Source organism: Equus przewalskii, chromosome 14, assembly GCF_037783145.1.
Source record: "Equus przewalskii isolate Varuska chromosome 14, EquPr2, whole genome shotgun sequence".
In the NCBI taxonomy this organism is placed as follows: domain Eukaryota; kingdom Metazoa; phylum Chordata; class Mammalia; order Perissodactyla; family Equidae; genus Equus; species Equus przewalskii.
In genome coordinates, this window is record NC_091844.1 from 77,155,937 (window position 1) to 77,180,553 (window position 24,617).

General features: G+C 35.8%; 2 long non-coding RNA genes across 2 annotated transcripts in view; one reads left to right on the forward strand and one right to left on the reverse strand.

Annotated features, from left to right (window-relative positions):
* Positions 1–9,605, reverse strand: part of LOC139075817 (uncharacterized) — a 40,384-nt gene extending 30,779 nt beyond the window's left edge. Inside the window, exon 1 of the long non-coding RNA XR_011526686.1 lies at positions 9,348–9,605. This is a non-coding gene — a long non-coding RNA (uncharacterized lncRNA). The remainder of the gene's footprint in view (positions 1–9,347) is intronic.
* A 35-nt stretch (positions 9,606–9,640) lies between these two features.
* The window catches only part of LOC139075818 (uncharacterized), a 103,697-nt gene continuing 88,720 nt past the window's right edge, over positions 9,641–24,617 (forward strand). Inside the window, exon 1 of the long non-coding RNA XR_011526687.1 lies at positions 9,641–9,838. This is a non-coding gene — a long non-coding RNA (uncharacterized lncRNA). The remainder of the gene's footprint in view (positions 9,839–24,617) is intronic.

Consider the following 24,617-nt stretch of genomic DNA (forward strand, 5'->3'; position numbering starts at 1 on the left):
AGCCACAAAGAGGATCAGCCCCACCTTCCAAAGCCTGAAACAATTGGGTATTCTCATGCCTAGGGCCAGGCCCATTCAGCTGCAATCCTAAGAGAGCTGACAATAGCCTTGCAGGCCTGAGGCCTATAGCAACTGTAAGCCCCTGAACCTAGCAATCAGCTACACTGGGTACCTACCCAATTAACAGCAAAACTGCAACAGGAGTGTGCTATTAGACCTTGTAGTCAAAGGTGTTGGGGCTTCCCAAACACAATTTATAAACAGCTAGCCAGGGAGGGAAAGACTAGACTCCCTGGGTACCTGCAATAAGAGCAACACTGCCACAGCAGAAGGACACAAGTAGCCCACACAGGGGTCACTCTTGGATCATTTGGACTGATGATGAGAGGGAAGAACACTGCTGGGCCTCAAAAGGGCATCTCTTACATAAGGCCACTTCTCCAAGATCAGGAGACATAACTGACCCACCTAATACATAAATATAAGCACAGAGAAAGAGGCATAATGAGGAGGAAAAGGAATACATTCCAAGCAAGGGAACAGGACAAAACCCCAGAAAAAGAACTAAATGAAACAGTTATAAGCAGTCTACCTGACAAAGAGTTCAAACAAAAACTCATAAGGATGCTCACTGATATTGGGAGAAGAGTGGAGGAACACAGTGAGAATGTCAACAAAGAATTGTAAAATATAAAAAAAGAACCAATTAAAAATGAAGAATACAATACTGGAAATGAAAAATTCACTAGATGGACTCAATAACAGAGTAGATGATACAGAAGAACAGATCAGTGAGCTGGATGAAAGACCACAGGAAATCATCCAAGCTGAACAGACAAAAGAAAAAAGAATTAAAAAAGAATGAGAACAGTGAAAGGGGACTCTGGGACAATATTAAGCACACTAACATTAGTATTATAGGTGTCCCAGAAGGTGAAGAGAGAGACAAAGAGGCAGAGAATGTATTTGATGAAAGAGTGGCTGAAAACTTTCCTAACCTAAGGAAGGAAAGAGACATCCAAATACAGGAAGCACAGAGAGCACCAAACAAGATGAACACCAAGAGGCCCACATCAAGACACATTATAACTAAAATGTCCAAAACTAAAGATAAAGAGAGAATCCTAAATGAAACAAGGGAAAGCCAACAAGTGAAATACAAAGCAAAGCCCCTAAAGCTATCAGCAGACTTCTCATCTGAAACCCTACAGGCTAGAAGAGAGTGGCGTGACATATTTAAAGTGCTGAAAGGAAAAAACCTACAGCCAAGAATACTCTATCCAGAAAGGTTATAATTCAGAATGGAAGGAGAGAGAAAGAGCTTCCCAGACAAGCAAAAATTAAAGGAGTTTATCACCAAGAAACCAATTCTGCAAGAAACGCTGAAGAGGCTTATTTAAGTGGGAAAGAGAAGACCACAAATAGGAATAAGAAAATTATCAAAAAAAACAAAAACAAAAACAAAAACAGACAATAAAGTCACTGGTAAAGGCAAAAATACAGTAAAGGTAGCAGATCAACCAACTATGAAGATTAAAGACAAAAGTACTAAAATTATTTATTTCACTGATAAGAGGGTAATGGATAGACACACACAAAACAAGAGATTAGATATGATTTCAAAAACATAAAATGTGGGAGGTGGGGAGTAAAAGAATAGAGCTTTTAGAAAGAGATCAAGCTAAAGGGACTATCAACTCAGTATAGATTGCTATATATGTAGAATATTATATACGAACCTCATGGTAATCACAAACCAGAAACCTATAATAAATAAACAAATAAGTAAGAGGAAAGAAATCAAGCATATTACTAAAGAAAGCCATCAAATCACAAGGGAAGGGAGGAAGAGAAGAAGAAAGGAACAGAGAGAAACTACTAAAACACCCTGGGAAAAAAGTAACAAAATGGCAATAAATTCATATTTATCAATAGCTACTTTCAATGTCAATGGACTAAATGCTCGAACCAGAAGGTAAAAGGTGGCCAGTTGGATAAAAAAAAACAAGACCCATAGATATGCTGCATACAAGAGACACACTTCAGACCTAAAGACACTCACAAACTGAAAATGAAAGGATGGAAAAAGATGCTCCATGCAAATGGCAAAGAAAATAAAGCTGGGGTAGCAATACTTATATCAGACAAAACAGACTTTAAAACAAAAACTGTAACAGACAAAGAAGGACACTACATGATGACAAAGGGAAAATTCCAACAAGAAGATATAACACTTGTAAATATATATGCACTCAACATAGGAGCACCTAAATATATAAAGCAATTATTAACAGACATAAAAGGAGAAATGGACAGTAACACAATCATACTAGGGGAATTTAACACTCCACTGACACCAATGGATAGATCATCCAAACAGAAGATCAATAAGGAAACATTGAGCTTAAACAACACATTTGACCAGGTGGACTTAGAAGATATATACAGAACATTCCATCCAAAAAACACAGAATACACATAATTTTCAAATGCACATGGAACATTCTCCAGGATTGATCACATATTAGGTCACAAAGAAAGTCTTAATAAATTTAAGATTCAGATAATACCAAGCAACTTTTCTGGCCACAAAGGTATGAAACTAAAAATCAACTATAGGAAGAAAATCAGAAAAGCCACAAAAATGTGCAGATTAAATAAAATGCTGCTGAGCAATGATTGGGTCAATGAAGAAATCATAGGAAAGATCATAAATTACCTGGAGACAAAAGAAATTTAAATAAGACATGCCAAAATCTATGAGGTACAGCAAAAGCAGTTCTAAGAGGGACATTTATAGCAATTCAGGCCTACCTCAACCAACAAGAAAAATCCAAAATAAACAATCTAACAGCACACCTAAAGGAACTGGAAAAAGAAGAAGAAATAAATTCAAAATCAGCAGAAAGAAGGAAATAATAAAAATCAGAGCAGAAATAAATGAAATAGAGACTAAAAAAACAATAGAAAAGATTAATGAAACCAAGAGCTGGTTCTTTGAAAAGACAAACAAAATTGACAAACCCTTAGCTAGACTCACCAAGAAAAAAAGAGAGAAGGCTCAAATAAATAAAATCAGAAATAAAAGAGGAGAGATTACAACTGACACCTCAGAAATGCAAAAGATAATAAGAGAATACTATGAAAATCTACACACCAACATATTGGATAATCTAGAAGAAATGGATAAATTCTTAGAATCATACAACCTTCCAAAAGTGGATCAAAAAGAAGTAGAGAACTTGAATAGACTAATCACCAGTAAGGAGATCAAAACAGTAATCAAAAGCCTCCTAAAAAATAAAAGTCCAGGACCAGACAACTTCCCTAGTGAATTCTACTAGACATTCAAAGAAGATTTAATACCTATCCTTCTCAAACTCTTCCAAAAAATTGAAGAGGAGGGGAGGCTAACTAACTCATTCTACAAAGCCAACATTATCCTGATACCAAAACCAGACAAGGACAACACAAATAAAGAAAATTACAGGCCAATATCACTGATGGACCTCGATGCAAAAATCCTCAACAAAAATACTAGCAAATAGAATACAACCATACATTAAAAAGATCAGGGGCCCACCCCATGGTCTAGTGGTTAAGTTTGTGCACTCCACTTTGGCAGCCCAGGGTTTCACCGGTTCAGATCCTGGGCGCGGACATGGCACCACTCGTTAGGCCATGCTAAGGCAGTGTCCCACACGCCACAACTCGAAAGACCCACAACTGAAATGTACAGATATGTACTGGGGGGATTTGGGGAGAAAAAAACAGAAAAACATAAGATCATACACCATGATCAAGTGGGTTTTATTCTAGGCATGCAGGGATGGTTCAACATCCACAAATCTATCAATATGGTACACCACATTAACAAAATGAAGGAGAAAAGTCACGTGATCATCTCAATAAATGCAGAGAAATCATTTGACAAGATACAGCATCCATTTATCATAAAAACTCTAAGTAAAATGGGTATAGAAGGAAAATACCTCAACATAATAAAGGCCATATATGACAAACCCACAGCTAATATCATTTTCAATGGAGAAAAACTGAAAGCCATCCTTGTAAGAACAGGAACCAGACAAGAATGCCCACTTTCTCCACTCTTATTTAACATGGTATTGGAAGTCCTAGCCAGAGCAATCAGGCAAGAAAAAGAAATAAAAGGGACGCAAATTGGAAAAGAAGAAGTGAAACTATCACTATTTACAGAAGACATGATTTTATATATAGAAAATCCCAAAGAATCCACTAAAACACTTTTGGAAATAATAAATGAATACAGTCAAGCTGTAGGATACAAAATCAACATACAAAAATCAGTTGTGTTTCTATACACTAACAACGAAGTAGCAGAAAGAGAAATTAAGAATACAATCTTGTTTACAACTCCAAAAAAAGAATAAAATACCTAGGAATAAACCTAACTAAAGAGGTGAAAGATATGTACACCAAAAACTATAAAACATTATTGAAAGAAAATGAAGAAGACACAAAGAAATAAAAAGATATTCCATGCTCTTGGACTGGAAGAATTAACGTGGTTAAAATATACATACTTCCTAATGCAATCTATAGATTCAATGCAATCTCTATCAAAGTTCCAACAACATTTTTCACAGAAATAGAAAAAAGAATCCTAAAATTTATATGGAACAACAAAAGACCCCAAATAGCCAAAGCAATCCTGAGGAAAAAGAACAAAGCTGGAGGTATCACACTCACTGTTTTCAAAATATACTACAAAGCTATAGCAACCAAAACAGCATGGTACTGGCACAAAAACAGACACACAGATCAATAGAACAGAATAGAGAGCCCAGAAATAAACCCACACGTATACGGACAACTAATTTTTGACAAGGGAGCCAAGAGCATACAATGGAGAAGGAGATTCTCTTCAATAAATGGTGTTGGGAAAACTGGAGAGCCACATGCAAAAGAATGAAAGTAGACCATTATCTTACACCCTGAACAAAAATCAACTCGAAACGGATTAAAGACTTGAATCTAAGACCTGAAACCCTGACACTTCTAGATGAAAACATAAGCTATACACTGACGTCGGTCTTAGCAGCATTATTTTCAAGTACCATGTCTGACCAGACAAGGGAAATAAAAAATAAATAAATAAACAAATGTGACTACATCAAACTAAAAAGCTTCTGCACAGCAAAGGAAACCTTCAATAAAATGAGAAGACAACCTAACAATTGGGAGAAGATATTTTCAAACTATATATCAGATAAAGCATTAATATCCAAATATCCAAAATATACAAGGAACTCATATGTCTCAACAACAACAAAACCAACAATCCAATTAAAAAACAGGCAAAAGATCTGAACAGAGATCTCTTCAAAGAAGATATAAGGATGGCCAACAGGCACATGAAAAGATGTTCAACGTCATTAACAATCAGGAAAATGCAAATCAAAAGTACAATGAGATATCACCTCACTCAGGTCAGAATGGCTATAATTAACAAAACAGGAAACAACAAGTGTTGGAGAGGATGTGGAGAGAAGGGAACCCTTGTACACTGCTAGTGGGAGTGCAAACTGGTGCAGCCACTATGGAAAGCAGTATGGAGTATCCTCAGAAATTTGAGAATAGATCTACCATATGATCCAGCTGCTCCACTGCTGAGTATCTATCCAAAGAACTTGAAAACACAAATGCATAAAGATACATGCACCCCTATGTTCATTGCGGCATTATTCACAATAGCCAAGACTTGGAAGCAATTTAGGTGTCCATCAGGGGATGAATGGATAAAGAAGATGTGGTATTTATACACGATGGAATACTACTCAGCCATAAGATATGATGAAATCCAGCCATTTTTGACAACATGAATGGACCTTGAGGGTATTATGCTAAGTGAAATACGTCAGAGGGAAAAAGTGAAATACCATATGATCTCACTCATACATACTAGATAAAAACAATGACAAACAAACACATAGCAACAGAGATTGGATTGGTGGTTAACAGAGGGGAAGAGGGGTTGGAGGATGGCGAAAAGGGTGATTAGGCACACATATGGTGATGGACTATAATTAGTCTTTGGGTGGTGAACACGATGTAATCTACACAGAATTCAAAATATACTATGATATACACCTGAGAGTTATATAACGTCATAAGCCAATGTTACTGCAGTAAAAAAGTTGACAAAAAAATAAAACCATGAATTGAGGAAAGTACATCAGACGTTGAAGATTTGGTGGATGATTCCATGAGACATTTGCAGCTGTAACATTTCCACTAAATAAATGAATGGGACATCTATATCTAGGACAGGTGTAGAAAAAGAACCAGAGCAACCCAGATCCTTTTATGAGGCCAGTATAACAGTGATTAAAAAAATAGAAAATAAAAGCCAAAGATAGCGTAAGACAAATATCTACCACTTTAGTTCAATATATATGTATATGTATTTGAAATATACTATACATAAAAAAATCTACCATATAATAAAGAAATCGCTAATGAATTGGGAAAAACCCTATAATTTACTTGGAATAGAATATCTTCTCTATCTAAATGTAATATCCTTCTTAAACTCAAAACAAACAAACAAAACTGGAAGACCACACAGTTCTTTATAAACAAATAAGCAGAAAAATGTACTGAACATGATGCTGGTAGCAATCTTCAAAGGTGAGGACGCACATATGTGTCAGATATAGCCTGTAACTAAGTAAGGTCAGAGTCTCAATTTAGGGGTTAGAGGGATACTAAAAAAAGAAATACATAAATACGTTGTCATAAATGCAAAGACAAAGGGTGAGATTGGGTTTTCTGTGGCCTCAGGGTAGAGATAAGCCAGATCTAGTGAATATTTTAATTTTAGTGGTGGAAAGATAAGGGAATTCACACCACAACAGACTTAGTATTTGAAAGCCTGCTCTGCATGTAGTAGTATACTAAGCTTAGTGAGAAATACAGCAGCTGTGTGAATCTGGCATCTAGAGTTTCAAGGACTGCTCTGGGTACTGGAAATACAGTGACCAAGACTGACAAGCTCCTCATCTTCTTGGAAAAAGAGACAATCAATGACTAAACAAATTAAGGGTTGATACTAATATTCTATCACAGAGACAATGAAGAAAATAAGCATGGTGCTATTACATTGATTGATTAAATAATTAATCCAACTAGTGTTATAGAAAATGACTTTTATGTACTATGCACCACTCTAGTCTTTGTGGATACCACAGTTTCCAAAATAGATAATCTATACCCTCTTTTACATTTTAGTTCTACATAGCATTTACATTCTTATGAGACAATATAAAAACAACTTATTGACTGGTGCCTATTTTAGATTGGATAATCAGAGAAGTTCTCCCCAGAAGATGTATATTTGCTGTGAAATCTTGATTGTTGAGAAGGAGCCATCCACCCAAATATCCAAGGAAGTCCAGATAGAAAGAGGGCTTGTAAAGCCCTGGTGGGAAGAAAGTGTTTGTACCTTAGGGCTCTCAGAGAAAGTCAGTGCTCCTGCAGCACTGTGAACAAGAATACTGACACACAAGAAGTGGGAAAGTCTGGGGGCCTTTTCCAGATCTGTATTTCAGTCTCACTAATGGGAAGCTACTGATGAGTAGCTGGAAAAAGAATGGTATGTAATAGATCTCTAAATGATCACTATGTTCTGTGGATAATGTCATGTAAGAGGGGAAAAGTAGTAGATAGGAGACAACTTAAAAGATTTTTACGATTGTATAGTGACTGATTAGAGTTCAGGAACTGGTTAGGGATGTAGACATAGACGGATACAAGCTATGCTCATTTGTTGATTTGTTTACTTGTTTTGATTATAGTAAACATGATTTCATGATGCATTAAATGTTGATGAAGAGAGAAATGAAAGAGAGGGGCCAAGAGTGACTTCTAGGCTTTTGGTTTTAATAACTGGGAATTTGATGATATCGTTTACTGAGATAGAAAATACCAGAGGAGATTAAAGTTAGAGATTGGAAAAAGGGAGTGGAATTTTCAATTTCAGACAAATGAGACTTGAGACACATATGAGACCATAACATGCAGATTTCGAGTAAGCAATTGAACTTTTGCATTAGAGTATGGAAGAGACATATGAGCAGAAGTTATTAGATTGAGAGTTATCTCAAATATTGGAGGTCTAAGAGTAGAAAAGAAGGCAATGAGGTAGGAAGGAAAGTGCGGCACTGTGAAAACTCACAGAGGAGGGGATTTCAGGTGAGAGCAGTGGCCAGCCATTTCAAATCCTAGGTGGGAGGTTGAATGAGATGAAATTGTTTAAGATGGCAACATTGAGGTCCCTGGTAACCTTAATAAGAACAAGTTCTGCTAACTTCAGGGGAGGGGAGAATTAGATTAAAGAGGATTGGAGACTGAATATGAGGTGAGGAAGAGAAGATAATGTGTATGAGCAAATGACTTGATAAATATACTTAGAGGGGAAGAGAGAGACAAGACATCCTTGGAAAGAGATGTGTGGTCAAGGGAGACTTGTTTTCAATGGAAGATATTGCAATATGTTTTTATGTTGATGGGGAGAGGCTACAGGACAGAAAGGAGATATCAAAGGACAAAATTAAATCCCTAAGTGAATGAGGAGAGATGGAGATGGAGCAGACCACAAGGAGATGGAGTGGACTGAGGCAGGAGGAGACTTCATGTATCATTCTAAGAAAAGGAAAGATGGAGGGGATGGATAGAGATGCAGCCATGACTGTAGAATTTGTGGTGAAAAGATGATGGCATTCATACTACCTAAAACTTTACAATATAACTTTCTTCTCCTCCTCCTCCCCCTCCTCCTCCTCCTTCTTCTTCCTCTCCTTCCACTCCTTCCCCTTCTTCCCTTTCTCCTTCTCCTCCTTCCTCCCCCTGCCCCTCCCCTTTCCCTCTCCTCCCCCACCCACTCCTCCTCTTCCTCCTGAGGAAGACTTGCCCTGAGCTAACAGCTGTGCCAGTCTTCCTCTGTTTTGCATGTGGGTTGCCACCACAGGATAGCTGTTGACAAGTGGTGTAGTTCTGTGCTGGGGAACCAAACCCGGGCCACCTAAGTGGAGCACACTGAACTTAGCCACTAGGCCACAGGACCAGCCCTACATTGCTTCTTTAAATGCAAATATCTCACCTTTAGGCCCACCACAGCTGTGTGAGAAAGAAGAGTAGTTATCATGATGTTTAAATTGTAAATGAAGAAACTGATATCAGATATGCCAAATGACCTTTCCAAATGACATGGCAACCACTAATTCTTAGTCCCAGGATCAAGCAAAAATATTGCTGACTTCATTCTCATTTCTCTACTTTCTACTCTTTTTCTACCTAATACTTACTGGAATGTGGAAATGGTGAAGTAAGTTTGCTTTAGGCGTTCCTGGAGTTAGACACAGAGCTAGGCACACAATGGTAGGGAAGACGGATGTTCTGTGTTTAAAAGGCAGTCAGCCCTGTGGATGGCATAGAGCCTTCGCTTAATGGGCTAGATAGATTCTGGCTTGTGCAGAGGAAATCAGTCATGACCACATGAAGAAAGGAAGAAGACCAGGTTTGATGTGGAGGCTGATGAGTTTAGTCATGGTTATGTTGAGCATAGAACGTGCAGTTGGCTGTTGAATGAATGGAACTTAATCTCAACAGTCACCTGAGTTGAAGATAGAGTTTGAGGAGTCATCCCAATATGGATAGCATTTGTTGTAAATTAGAAGGTGGTAAAAACTTGCCTTTGGAAAAAAGTTTAAAAATTGCAGTGAGACTTATGAATACTCTTCAACTTCACCTGTTGGAATAAAGGTCTTTCTTGTAATCAGGAGATCCTGTTGACATGGTAAGTTTCTAAGGGAATTTTCTCCTTATTGAGTGAGGTTGGTTATAGAAAATTTCAGGGTTTATATTTGTCATATCTAAATGGCATTTCTTTCAAGCACATAAATGGTCTTTACTGACAGGAAGCCATGCAAATGTTCCCCTTTTACAATTTACTGAAATTGCTGGTTATTTTTAGAGGGAGTCAGGCATTAGTGAACCCAGTGCTGAAAACAAGTCTTTGATAAACTGACAGTTTAAAATTCAACATAAATTGCACCATTTCCAATACCAATAATTCCAGCAGACTTTTACATTGTGCATTATAATTTTCAATAACATTTTAAAAATAGATTCTCAAATCTTCTGAATGTTACCAGTGCAGTCATCATCCTTGTTTTATAGATGGGTAAACTGAGGCACCAAAGAGTCAAGTGACTTACTCAAGGTCCCAGAGAAACTAACAAAGAGCCCGCCTCATTTGACCCTCATCAGCTCTTTGCATTACACCATTTTCAGTCCTCTTAATAGTAATGAAAGCATTCTTATTATGTATTCAGTGAATAAACAAGACATGACTGTAGTTTAATTTTAATAATTTGATTCTTCGTAAAGTTGTAAGCCTGTGCTCTAGCAGATGTTAGATAAACTCTGAAAGTTCAGGTGATAGGCAATTTTTTTTAGAGTTGTGGGCTAACAAGCTGATAGGAAATCAGGGTGCAGTAGGAGTGCAATAGAGGTGGAGAATTAGTCATCTCTTATTGATAATGTAGTCTGGAACTCAGGGAATAATAGCAGTGAATTTTGTTTTTCCAGTGGCTTTGAAATGATGCTGTAGATTCTCAATACCTGTTGACTAAAACAAATGAATTCATATATTGCTTGAACTTCTCTTTGAGAAATTGACAATCAAAGGCTGTCAGGCATGACTGTAGCCATCGATTATCATTGTTGTTTTAATAAAACAACCAGAGAGTTATTCTTGAATCTACATTATATTGTTGGTCCTTTAAAGCCATATTCACATGAGCCCCACGGAATTAACAGCTTATCAGAAAAGCACCTGCACTGAAAACAACTACAAACTTCTCTCCTAAAGACATAGAAAATAATAATAAAAACCAAAGCCACCAAAAGGACAATGAACAGAGTCAGGGCAAGTTTTGCTGGTCTTTTGTGTGTGAGGGCTGGATGCCTCCATTCCTTCTCCCGTGCTTTTGAATGCTACAGAGAGATGGGGTAAAGTTATCAAGATACATGTGCTGGTACCTCCACACTGCTATAGCTGGTGAGGGAGAAGAATTAATGTGTCTGACTGGGTATGATGCATCTATCATTGTGCTACATGCTTGGCATTTTCTATCTTGCTTCATCTTCCCAGCAGCCTTGTGATATAGGTACTACAATCCCCACATTACAGATGAGGGACCTGAAACTAAGACAATTTAAATAATATATTCAAGATCATACAGTTACTAAAGGATGAAGTTAGAGTTCGATCTCAGGTATTATGTCTACAAAGTCCATGTTTATTTCCCTGCCTTTCCCTGGAAGTATTATTTTCCAAACTCGGTCCTTGCTCTGTGTGTTTCTCCTTTTCCTCATTGACCTTTGCAGACTTTTTTCAAAAAGGAGAATTCATCACATGGGTAATGAAGGCAGTACTTCTCACTGGCTCTGGTTTTCCTTTCGAAAGTCCCTTCTCAACAGCTTCTCTTACCTCTCAAGGGTGCTTAAACTAGCCCGTAGTGGACCTGGCTTTGTAAACCTTGGAAAACTCCATGCAAACTCTTCCTGACCAATGCATCAGGGAGGCAGCATTTTACTACAACAGGAGGCTTCTTATTTGGACAGCCTCTCACGTATCCTTCCAACATACAGTCTAGGATCTATAACTTGTACTTCTCTTACTCTTTCCTCAGAGTATAGCTCTAAGAACTGTGTTTGCTCCTTTATTGAACATGCAGATATCTCCTGTGGAGATTTTCTTCCTTGGGGATTTTCTCGACCAGGATAAACATCTGCCTCACCTATGCCCTTGCAGGTTTCTTGTTGTCCTGTTCCATGGTTGTACCCTGAAGACTTCTCTCTCCCCAGATTAATATCCTTAATTCACCATTGTCTTCAAGATAATGTCTAAACTCCCAGCATGCCATTCAATGTTATTCACAAGCTGGACTCATCTTTTTCTCAGCTGAATCTTTTCACTCTCTTCCTCTCTTCTACTCTTTGCTTTAGTTCTCTGTATGTTAAATATATCAAACTACTCACTCCACACTTTTTTTCACTTTCTGGCCTCAGAAACACTGTTCTCCATCTTTAGGATGTTCCTGTATCATTCTCCGCTTGCAAAACTCCCACTCATCTTTAAAGCACCAACTCAGATGTCATTTCCTCTGCGAAGCCTTTGCTAACTGCTCAATACAGATTTAGTGACGTTTTCCTTGGAGTTTCATAGCACTTAACGCATGTCTTTGTTGTCGAAATCAGTGTATTCCCTTACACTTAGTTGTATTTTTCTCTAGATGGTGAACTTCTACAGGGCAGGCATTCTAACTTATTTCTCTAATCCTCTCTGCCCGTGACGTAGCCTCATCACTCCTTCCTACCAGGTACCTTTACAGTTTTAGATCTGGCTTGACAGGCCTCAACCTTTTTTTGCTTATACATTTATCCTATCATTTATTATAATACTTTAGAAATTGTTCACATGTATTGAGCACTTACTAAATGATAAGCACTTTTTCAGACTTTTACATACATTTTCTTATCTAATTCTTAAACAACCCTGTGAGCCCTCTAAACGATTATTTTCCTTATTGTACAGATAAGGCATTTGCAACTCATAGAATTTGAGTACCTTGCCCAAAGTCACACAGGGAGTAACTGGAAAGGTGACGTTCTGTTTCTTGGGGCATAGACTAGTGACCTTCGGTAAGGAAAGTATATCTAACACAGCTGCTTAAATCACTCATTTTCTTCCCACTTTTCTAAGTATTAAAGATTTGGAAAGCAAAGGATCAAGCATGGTTTTATGATTTTGATGGAATTATTTCAGCTTTTCCCTTCCAGATTTTAGCTTCTCACTTTTATAGACTTCCCAAACAAACTGTAGATTCACCAGCATCAGTTTCTGGGGCTTCTCTACTTGCATTACTTCTCTTTGAAGTGTAGCCAAAATAAACAGAAAATCTCTCTTTTAGAGGTTGATTTTCCTCTTCTGAGATGGATCCTGTGTGTTTTATTTACCACTGCTACCGAGCCATTTCTAATTTCCCCCTTTTGGTCCTTTCTCCCTGGTTTATAATACCATCCAATTTAGAACAGCAAATTTAATTAATATGATTTATCTTCCTCAAGACTAATGAAAATGAGAAGGCCAAAGGCAGTGTTGAGCTCTCTGGCAGTTCATTCTAGCTTAAAATATTGATGAAATCAATCTTTGTGCTATTTTATTGCTCATAAGAGATTCTGTTGGAGGCAAAACAGCATTCTGATTAACTGTTTGGATCATTCTAGAGATAATATACTTGTTTTTTAAGGTAAGGAGATCAGTCAACCACAGAGTTCAGAGTCAGGTCCAGATAAGATTGAACTCCACTAGCAGCAAAGAACATAATCTAAAATTGAGGTCAAATTACCAGGTCGGAGTATGGAATGATAATTCAGGATAAATGCAGTGAAAAAAGGCATTGGAAAGCATGTATTTGTTATTTTGTGACATATTGAACTTTGACAAATAATAGCAAACCAATGAGTGTGAATCCATAAAAATACACAATTATCCATCCTTCAGGTGTATATTTAGAAATGTGACCAAATCTACTCTAAAAACTTTTTCTAGGTGATCTATTTTGATCCATTGAACTATTTATGAAATCACAATCGTATAAGTATTCTGAAAATTATTCAACAAATTATGTTAAAAGAATTGGATTTAAGGGGAAAATTTTTTCACAGGTTATCAAACTTTATAATGCACCAAAAATAAATTTTAGTTGTGTAAAGTGCTTAAGAAAAGTGAAATTATAAGCTGTAAAATATATATATGTATAGTTAATTGATCTTGTAAAGAACATGAACTTTGTAAGGATATAAACAATAAGAAAAATCATGAAGGCAAAGGCCAATATATTTGACTATGGTAAACTTTAAAATGTAATACATTAATAATATTTACCTCATATAAAAAATATGAGTTGATATCTTTCTTTGTGAGGACTTCTTATAAACCGATAAGAAAGGCACTAAAACTAAAAAGGAATTATGCAAAGAAACATTAGAAGAGTGAGAAATACAAGTTTATAATAAGCATAAATAAAAACCTACAAAATTATTAGTCATTACAGATGCAAATTTAAGCTAAATACTATTTTTACTTATTTAATACAAGAAATAAAACAGAGGTCAATGATTTAAAAAGTATAATAAGAGCCAGCCCTGATGGCCTAGTGATTAAAGTTCAGCATGCTCTGCTTCTGCAGCCTGGATTCAGTTCCCAGGCATGGGAACCACATGCTCATCACATACCACACTGCTCATCTGTGAGTAGCCATGCTGTGGTAGTGACTCACATAGAAGAACTACAAGGACCTACAACTAGAATATACAACTATGTACTGGGACTTTGGGGAGGAAGAAAAAGAGAGAGAGAGGAAGATTGGCAATAGATGTTAGCTCAGGGTGAATCTTTCCCAGCAAAAAAATAAATAAAGATTAAATTTTCACTTAAAAATGTGTAATAAGAGGGATATAATGTACATAATTGTTGATGTTAATGGTCTAACCCTTTAATGAAAGTATATAGTAGTATGGATTGAGCTTTAAAATATCCATAATGCTTTGCCTATAGACTTCATCTCAGGTAATGTATTCCAGAGTAATAATGAGAGATCTGTAAAAAAAAAAAAAAATGAAGCTACATGGACATTGAAAAGAACATGCTAAACAATACAAAAATTATTCAATAGGAATATAATAATATCATGGAATATAATGCAGCCATTTTGGGAATGTTTTCAAATAACATTTACTATTAAAAGAATATTTTAATAATTTTTTAAAACTTAGAGAAGAAGTAGGTAGAAAGAAAAGTAGTAGGAAAGTAAAGTAAATAAAAGTAAGTTAGATTGTAGAATAGGAATAATATTTTTATAGTACAAACCTGGGAGAGATTAGAGAGACTGAATCAAAACAGAGCAGAGCTTTAGGACTGCATTCTTCTCTGTTATGCAGGAAAGGGCGATGAAGTGGATGAGTTTAATGAGCAAGGTTCAGCTGTGCAAGCTATATAGCTTTGGGCATGAGAAGATGTGTATATATACAACTTCTGACATGCCTTGAGGTCTATCTCTTAGCAAAGTTTGGATAAACGTGGTGATAACTTGAAATTAGTTATTTTTTGTAAACACCCAAGTTTTCTATGCTTCATACCCAAGGCTATATAACTAATTGTAAGTGAAGTGAAGACAGGAGTAGCACAGAAAATTTTAGAATTTTAGGCCAAGGATCTAATGTCAAGATATCATGGACAAGATGCCAGAGGAAGAAGCCAAAGAAGACTCAGGGACTCAACCCAGGCCATATGCTGCTCACTGCTCCAGGTCTGAGTAGGAAACATGGGAAAGTTACTCTCATATCAAATCTGCAGAAGTGAAGTATGGACCAGAAGTAGGGTCCAGGGTAACTAGTAGCAGAAGAGGTCCCTGTGGATAACGTTCTATTGTGGTAGGCTTATTTCTTTAAAATGTCAATGTCTGCACTTGGTGCACAGTAGAAATGCAGATAATTGGAAATATCTGTTGAACTGAGCAATCAGAAAATGAACAGATTTGTTTGTGTTGTCATTTAAATTATCAGCTTAATGTTTTGTTAAATGTTTTCATTAGGGCCTCTTAATAAATGGAATTCATTTAAAGAATTCACACTGTGGCCAAGGCGGTGCTCAGAGACAATTTACATGCTTAAATGCATTTATCCAGTTAATAGAAATATTCAAAACATTCAAATACAGGAGGGAAAGGAAAATAGCAACAAAAATTAAAAGTGGAAGGAAGAAATTAGTAAGAGTAAAAGAAAACTATCGTTTATACTAGCATCAAAATATGAACTATTTAGGGACCAGCCCTATGGCCTAGAGGGTAAGTCATGCACTCTGCTTCTACAGGCTGGGTTTGCTGGTTTGGTTTCGGGGCACAGACCTACACCACTCATCAGGCATGCTGTGGCAGTGACCAACATGTAACATAGAGGAAGATTGGCACCCATGTTAGCTCAGGGCCAATTTTCCTCAGCAAAAAAATAAATAAGTAAAAACTATTTAGATCCATATTGGTCTATGGATTCATCTACTTAAGCCATTAGAACTTTTGTAGAATGAAGTGATTGGATGCAAGATCCATCTAAAAATATCGTTAGCTATCTCACATACCACAGCGATAACAATCACAAAAGGTAGTGAGAAAATAAAAGATCTTGATTGTAATAGAAGGAAAAATCTCAAAAACATTTAGGAATACACATAATAAGAAAAGTTTAGGTCCTATAAGGAAAAAAGTATAAAATGGCATAGAAGTAAATAAAATAAGATCTAAATAAATTCATTTTGCTCTCATTTCTATTTTGTTCATTGGAAAATATTGTTAAGATGTCCATTCTTTCCGAAGGAAAATCTAATTCAATTGTCTTCTCAAAGGCATACTTTTTGGAAATTAATAATTTGATTCTAAAGTTTTTCTGAAAAAATGTCTACGAATAGCTAAGAAATTTTTGAACATAAATCTTTTAAAAGGCAATTTTACACCATCTAACAATTTAAGTGCTCATAATATATTTCAACCTAGAATTCCCACTTTCAGAAATTTACCTTAAAAATACTCAAATATGCACCTTGCATCAGTCACTGTCCTAAGAGTTGGATATGAAATAGTGAAAAAAACACATATGATTTCTTATCTCACCAATACATCTTGCTTTCCTTGGGCAGACTGACGTTAAATAAGAAACCCAACAGCCAAAGGGAGTGCATACTTACGAATCATGTCGGGTTTCTTGATGGAAAAATGTAGAATACCATGAAAGAGCATAATAGAGGAATCACACATACACATACATGCACAAACACACCGTGTGCACAGACACAGTGAAACAATCCCAACTGTGACATGGTTGTCAACATTATGCTCATACAGAATGAGATAGACCTAATTTAGTAACATGAGCATTTCTCTAAATTTCAGTTTAAGTGAAAAATTTTCCAAATAGTGTGTCTAGGCTGAACCTAATTGTTTAAATAGCTCTTAGCTCTTTCTGCCACATACATTCATCTCAGGCTTTTCTCTAAGGATTGTTAGAGGTTAACTTATCCTCAAGCAAGTACTTCCAACTGGGACAAAGGACTTCACGTGCCAAGGCTAATTATTGGACAAAATACTCTACTATATTTCATACTGCATTTGGAAACCAAATGAGAAATCAATGATCTAAAGACAGAAATATAGTGGTGGACAATGAGCATCACAGAGCCAGGGGCTAGCATTAAATATACGGGAGGAATGGCCAGACACCAAGGGCGAAAGGAAAAGATCTTGTACTACCAATGTCTCTGAATCAGTATGGAATCTCTCCAAATGCTACAACTCCACTCTGTAACTAGGAATCAGGATTGACATGCACATCTCCTGCAGGGAAAAATTACCAATATACATCCTAGTGTCCTAAATGAGTTGAGGAATATCTTAACGCTATTTGCTTTTTTGATTCTGTGAAAGTGATTGTACATGATGGTTAATATCTGCTTCTATAATATTTGATAGAATTTGTCCATAAAGACATCTAGACCTCAAAATACTGCTTTGGTTTCATCCCACAAGCTTTAACATGATGTATATTCGCAATAATCCAGTTTAAATTTCTTTCTAATATTCTGGGTAATTTAATATTCTTTAACTCATGAATTATTTATAAGAAAAAATTTAAAACAGGACATTTTCTAGTTATCATTTTATTATTTATTTTTGCTTAATGATATATTCATTAGAGAACAGACTGTATGCTTTTAATATTATAATTTTTATATATATTTTCTTTAAGGCCTGTGTATGGTTAATTTCCATGAATATTGGTGGATAGTACTGTGAGATATTCAGCATTTGTCCAGGTGAGGTTTGTTAAACACACCAAAATCTGTGATAGTCTTACATTTTCTGCTCATTTTTTCAGAATAAAAGAGGATTTTATCATATACTCCCCAAATAATTTCCTCTTATAGTCCAATTGGTTTTTGCTTTATATATTTTAAGAGAATAATATTTTATGCATAAAAATCTAAAATTGTTATATCCTTCTGGCAAAGTGAAATTTTATTGTTCTGGAGTAAGCCTCTTTAATTCTATTAATACTGTTTGTACCATATGGCATATTTTGTCAGATATTGATACAGCTACAGCAACATTTACATTTCATCCTTTTAAATCTGGCTACTTTCCACATTTCTATTTCTTTGGGTCTATGGTCTAATAATTTACGTCTTTTAACCAGATTCAGTTCATTTAAATTATTCCTTTATTCTTACGGCTCTATACAACACACATATTTCTAATTTATTTTCTACTTCTATCTAATCGGGTTTTTAAAACTTTTTTCCTGTTTTTGAGATATTTAATGAATACCTCTTAACTGAATAAATTATTTTCTCATTTAATTTTTTTTCTGCTATTCCTGTTCTTTGGATAACCATCTCTTATTTTTTTTTTAAAGATTTTATTTTTTTCCTTTTTCTCCCAAAGCCCCCCGGTACATAGTTGTATATTCTTCGTTGTGGGTCCTTCTGGTTGTGGCGTGTGGGATGCTGCCTCAGCGTGGCTTGATGAGCAGTGCCATGTCGGCGCCCAGGATTCGAACCAACGAAACACTGGGCTGCCTGCAGTGGAGTGCGCGAACTTAACCACTCGGCTACCGGGCCAGCCCCCCATCTCTTATTTTAACCTGCATTATTAACTCAAGCAGGTCTACATTTTGTCAGGAACTTTGTAATCTTTTTGAATACAAATTTAATTATTTATACTTAATTTAAATATAAATTTGAAATGTTACCTCCAATCATCTCCTCCAAATTGATATCCAATGATTTGTCAGTATTTTAGCTTTATTTTGAATTTTTTAATACCTCAAGTGGAATTATTTTAATCTTTTTATATGGTCAATATTTGTTTAGACTACAAACATATTTATCATGTTTCTACTCACCACTTTATTTTGATTGTCAGATCTTTCTTCTGAGATTATTATTTCTCATCCTTTAGAAGTGCCCTTAGTGGACACTATTTGGAGGTAATATCTTACTTTTTGTTAATTGAAATGTTTTTACTTTATTCTAATTTTCAAAAGATACTTTTGCTTAGTACAAAAATTCTAGTTTGATAGCTACTATTTAAGCTTTTAATATATGTATAAGTGCTTTCTCACATCCCTTTTAAATTCTATAAAACAACACCAAATTTGCTTAATAAAATCAAATTATTATTTAAGATGAGATAATTTGAAAATAGAAGAACTACCAAATACAATGGTTTCAATTTTAAAGAGAGAAAATAGCAAATAAAACACTGATTCTTAAAATACCAAACTATCTCAAAATGAAAGATAATTACAAATAATTGCCTATCTTGTGAGGTGGCAAATATAAAAACAAATAAATAAATAATAAGTTAAAAAATAAACAAATTTGGCTTAGCCAACTCATTCCTCAAGTCATACAGATTCAACACTCGTTCAGTATTTGTTGAGAATCTATCAGGACTGGAATTCTATGAGATAGCTAAAGATACAAAAGTATAAAGTCTAAAATATGTCCTTGAGTGGGTAAGAATGGCCAGAATAATTATTTATTATCATGAGAATACTAGATTGGATTTTATTTTATCCTTTGTAATTTCCAGAAGCAGTCAGAAAACTAGTTCCTATAAAAATCAATATTTAATGTTATAACTAACAGTTTAAGATTCCAGAACAACAAAGAGATGCAGAAGCAGTTACTCTGTTTTGCAGAACAATTTCACTCATGTTAACTAACAAGAAGTCTCTAAAAGGGGCGGCTTTGATTGAGGGAAGTATTCCAACATGTTAATGTGTAAGCAATGGAAAGGGCAGGCTTTCCATTGATGATTTCCTTGCCAAAGAAGCTATTTACCCTGTAATTTAGACAAATAAATTCACGTTCTGAGGGTTAGTTTCCTCTTCAGTAATTTTTTTAAAAATTATGATGATTATAAAAGCCTAAAAATGTACTAGTGATTACACTGTCCTTTATAAATGCTAATGTTATACTTTTTGCAGATTTTTACTGTCATCTTCGAATATAAGGAAAAACTGAAAAAATTTACCATGAACAGTCACATACCCACTGCTTATATTCAAGAATTATTTACTTTTTGTCTCATAAGTCCATACATATTTACATTTGTGTATGTATATTTGTATGCATACAAATGTTTACTGTGTGTGTATATATATATGTATAATTGTATGCATATACATGTATTTATATATCTGAAACAAGTTACTTTCCTCTTAAAATATATCCCACTAAGAATGTAGAGATTAGGGTTTTGCTTTCAAAATCACCTGAAATAATTTATTTTTATATACAACAGTTTTATATACTGTTACGTATTTGAGATACATTTGCTTCTATTTGTTTTCATTTTTAGGGTTTGCATTTCCTTCTCTTTGAGTAAATTTTATTTTCTGAATATATGAAACTTTGATATCATTCAAAATGCCGAATGTCCCCTCCTTTCCCTGGTCTGCAGAGGCTCCAGGCCATGGAATTCCATGAACTCCCAGGATGAGTGGAGGTTCCGTGTGTGTCTACCTTCTTGGTCTCAGTAGTCTGACTTCTTGACATGAACACAATTTCTTTTCTTTTTTTCTTATAGCCTCGTTCCATCTTTTGTGAAGGTATTCTTAATAGTACATTCGGAGTTTTCATAATTGTATTACAGGAGGCTTTCAAGATCTCTAAGCCATCAAATAGCCAGAATAGGATCTCTCAGGACTGTCATATTTATCTCTAATATCAGACTCTAAGACAAACTTGGTGCTGCTTAATTTCTTAGCAAATGGTTATTGAAGTGAATTGCTCCTTCTCTAATACTCTATTTTTTAATCAGTAAGGATGAGGGTTTCTCAACAGTGATGCTATTGGCATTTTGGGGGGAATAGTTCTTTGTTACAGGGGCTTTCTTTTGCATTATAGGATGTCTAGCAGCACGTCTGGGTTCTGACTGCTAGATATGAGTAGTTCCAGTTGTGGCATTCAAAAATGTCTTCAGACATTCTCACATGTCCCTGGGGGAGAAATCACTCCTAGATGAGAACCTCTAATATTAGACTATATGAGAAGCCATTTTGTCCTATCGATGATAACAATATTCTTCTACTTTGAACATCAGAGTTTTAGCCAATATGGTTGATGTTTGTGGTGAAAATGAAATTACTTATAATTAATTCTTGACTTGATTGAGTCTCTTCTTGACACTTCACTGAAGAGTAGCTATGCCAGAGAAAGGTATCCCTCTAAATCCCTTAGAAGTGATAAAAACAGGCCAGTGGGCGTTAGGAAATATACATGCTTCTGTGTCACTGTAATCAAAGCCAGTGAATTTAGAGAGCTTTCCTGCCCAGCGTCTGCCTGTCTTTCCATGCTCTGCATTCTCTTCTCAGGCAGTCAACATCACCTACCTCATGTCTCCCAGCACAAGTTGACCAAGGTACCAATTTCCTTAACAAACTTAGTGTCAGTCTTAAATATGCAGCTGGACCAGTTACATGGCCAGGATTTATTGGTTCTGGTGACAAAGGAATTGAAAACTTGCTGTGAAAAGGCTGATAAGCCCCATTAGTGAGTTTTATACAGTCATTAATGCATCTTTTACTTTTTCTGCCAAAATATTCAGTTTTCCTTCACTCCATGTATCACTCTGTTTCTATTGACTGATATTTTTAAACCCATCAATTATTTAAGGGCAAGGGAGGCATTATTAATATGTCAAAAGTAAAGTCTTTTGGAGAAGATATTCTATTCAGAGAAGAGCTGAGGGAAAATGCACAGAGACAGGAACACCTGCCTCTTATTAGGTTGGTTAGCAAAGTGCTGTCCTTGTTTCAACCCACAAATGTCTGTTGAGAGTAAATATTGCACTTGGGGATACCACTGAGACATAGGGCATACCTCACCAGTAGCTTTTCACTAGGATGACCAAATTAGGGCATTTTTGAGAGTGAAAGGGGCACTATTAATTAAATGCACTGCATAACAGTCATAACCCAGACTTGCCAGGCAAACCAAGATGAATTTGTTACAAATTTTATGATAAAGTTGGGGAGATAAGTCATCTAATTAACCAAATTTGTATGGCCTTCATTTAGAGGTGGGAGAGATGAAGCATGCTGATCTACTGAGACAGGCAGAAGAGTGCTACATTCCTGCGTTCTGGAGACACGTAGGAGGAGGAGATATGATTCATGAAACTATCCCAGAGGGACAACTGGCATGGCATTGTTTGAGTAACAACCATGTGTTATCCATGTGAAATAGAGCATGGTCCCATACAATGTCTTCTAGAATTCTCATAACCTTCCAAGGAAAGCAATTTTATACAAATCAAATGCTGTAACTTAGTGATGCATTGCTGGTATTGCATTAAGCCTGGATAAGTTCAGTTCGAAGCTATTTATTGAGCGTGTGGCATGTGTCAAGTGACATCAGTTTAGGACTCAAAGAGGGTGCCTCTCTTCAGGAAGTTTATCATGTGCATGAGGAGGCTGCAGCCTAGTGAGTGTTCTCTTTAGGGGAGATTTTAGAATATGTTTTATTAAAGGAAGTGATTATTATACTTGTTGAATTTTAAAGACCTAAGGAAAGTGAATATTTTACCCACTTTCTGAAACTTGCACTTTTTTTACAAGCTAGGAATACGATAGTATTTACAGCTGCTATTTAATGGCATTATACCTATATTCTCTCATTTAATCTTTACAATATCTTTCAAAGCATGTGGTTTTCAAAATTTTACAGCTGAGAATACTGGGATTTTAAATGTCAGTGACAATTTCAAAAAAAACATGATAAAGTAATGTTGAAACTGTGAACTGGGCCTGTGTAAAACATTTCCCTTGAGTTCACTCTGACACCAGTTCTGACTCTGTCTTGGATGGCGGACAACGAGCTGTGGGTGGCTTCACAGTAGTGGCAAAGGAAGCATCCGGGAAGGTCAATAATGCTTACCAAAGCACAAGACCACTGCTTGTCTCAGATAATGCATGCAGTAGTCCCATTGTTTTATATTCTTTTAAATGTAATAAAGTATATTTCTTTTAAAGACAAAGAGATTGCAGTTTCCTTGTTTTAGACAAACAAAATAGAGAGACTAGACTGAGTCTTTCCGCAGTATGAAGGAGACAAAGAGCCTGCATAATCCTGTTTATTTCAAGTATCTTAAGGATGACATTCTTCCACAGTCTCTCACTTTTAGTAATATTTAAGATATTATAATGCCTTATAATTGAAAGAATAAGGTAGAATACGGTACAGTTTCTATTTCTAATACCAACATTGTAAAACAATCTGGTGATAAAGGCATATGATAATAATAGCACAAGGATTCAATAGAAAAGGGGAGGAATTTGGGAATGATTTAGCGAAGATGCTCTGTGTGGCCTAATGAGGAGATGAAATGACTTTCTGGGCTAGGCAGGAAAAATGAAATGGTAAAGGAAAGAAGCAAGATGGCAGCAGCAAGGAGAATCATTAAGTTCTACTTAGAGATGATTTTGGTGGCTTCAGCAACTTGAGTAAATAAAGAAAAAGAGTAAAATACTTATTCTATCTTTCCTATGTAAATTAAACCACTGGGCAACCACATATTAGACGAATGGAAAGTTCTCTTTATACTTCCTCCAGCTAGCGCATGAAAAACTAATGCCCTAATTAATGGGGCTGAATATTGCACATCAAAGGCTGCTAACATCACTGGAAGAGATACAACAATTATGTTTCTCCTTGTGGAAGAACATACTACTATCTATGGAATAGTTTTAACATAAAATGGATACTGATTCTGGGGTATCCAAATTTTGGATCCAAATATCTATTTACAAGAAAATCAGAGGAGAGAGGAATATGTTCAACTAACCACAGAGATATAATCAGCAAAATTTGGACAGGCGATTCTATAGGATAAATGACTTGATTTATTCCAAAGATAAATTGCAAGGAAAAAGAAAGAGAAAGAAAGAGATGGAAGAGGAACCTATAGGTTAAAAGAGATATAAAATTTGTGTCACCCAATCATAATATGTGGATCTAAATTAAATTACATCCTTTTGCAAACAAACTGTGAAATAAACTTATGACATTTATAAGACGATTGGAAATTTGAACACTGACTATATTTGATAGTGTTAAGGAACTGTTACTGTTTTATAGTATTCTCATGGTATTGGGGTCATGTTTCATAGTAATCCTTTTCTTTTAGAGGTAGAACTTGAAATATTTAGTACTGGAATGATAGGATATCTGGAATTTGCTTTACATTAATATAGACCGAGTAGAGGGAGTGATGAGATGAAAAAATGAAATTTATAATTGTTATGGACTGCTTGTTTGCATCCCTCCAAAATTCATGTGCTAAAATTCTAACCCCTAAGTTGATGGTATGAGGAGGCAGGACCTTTGGGTGTTAATTAAAGTCATGAGGGTGGAGTCCTCGTGAATGAAATCTCATACCCAGAAGAGTTCT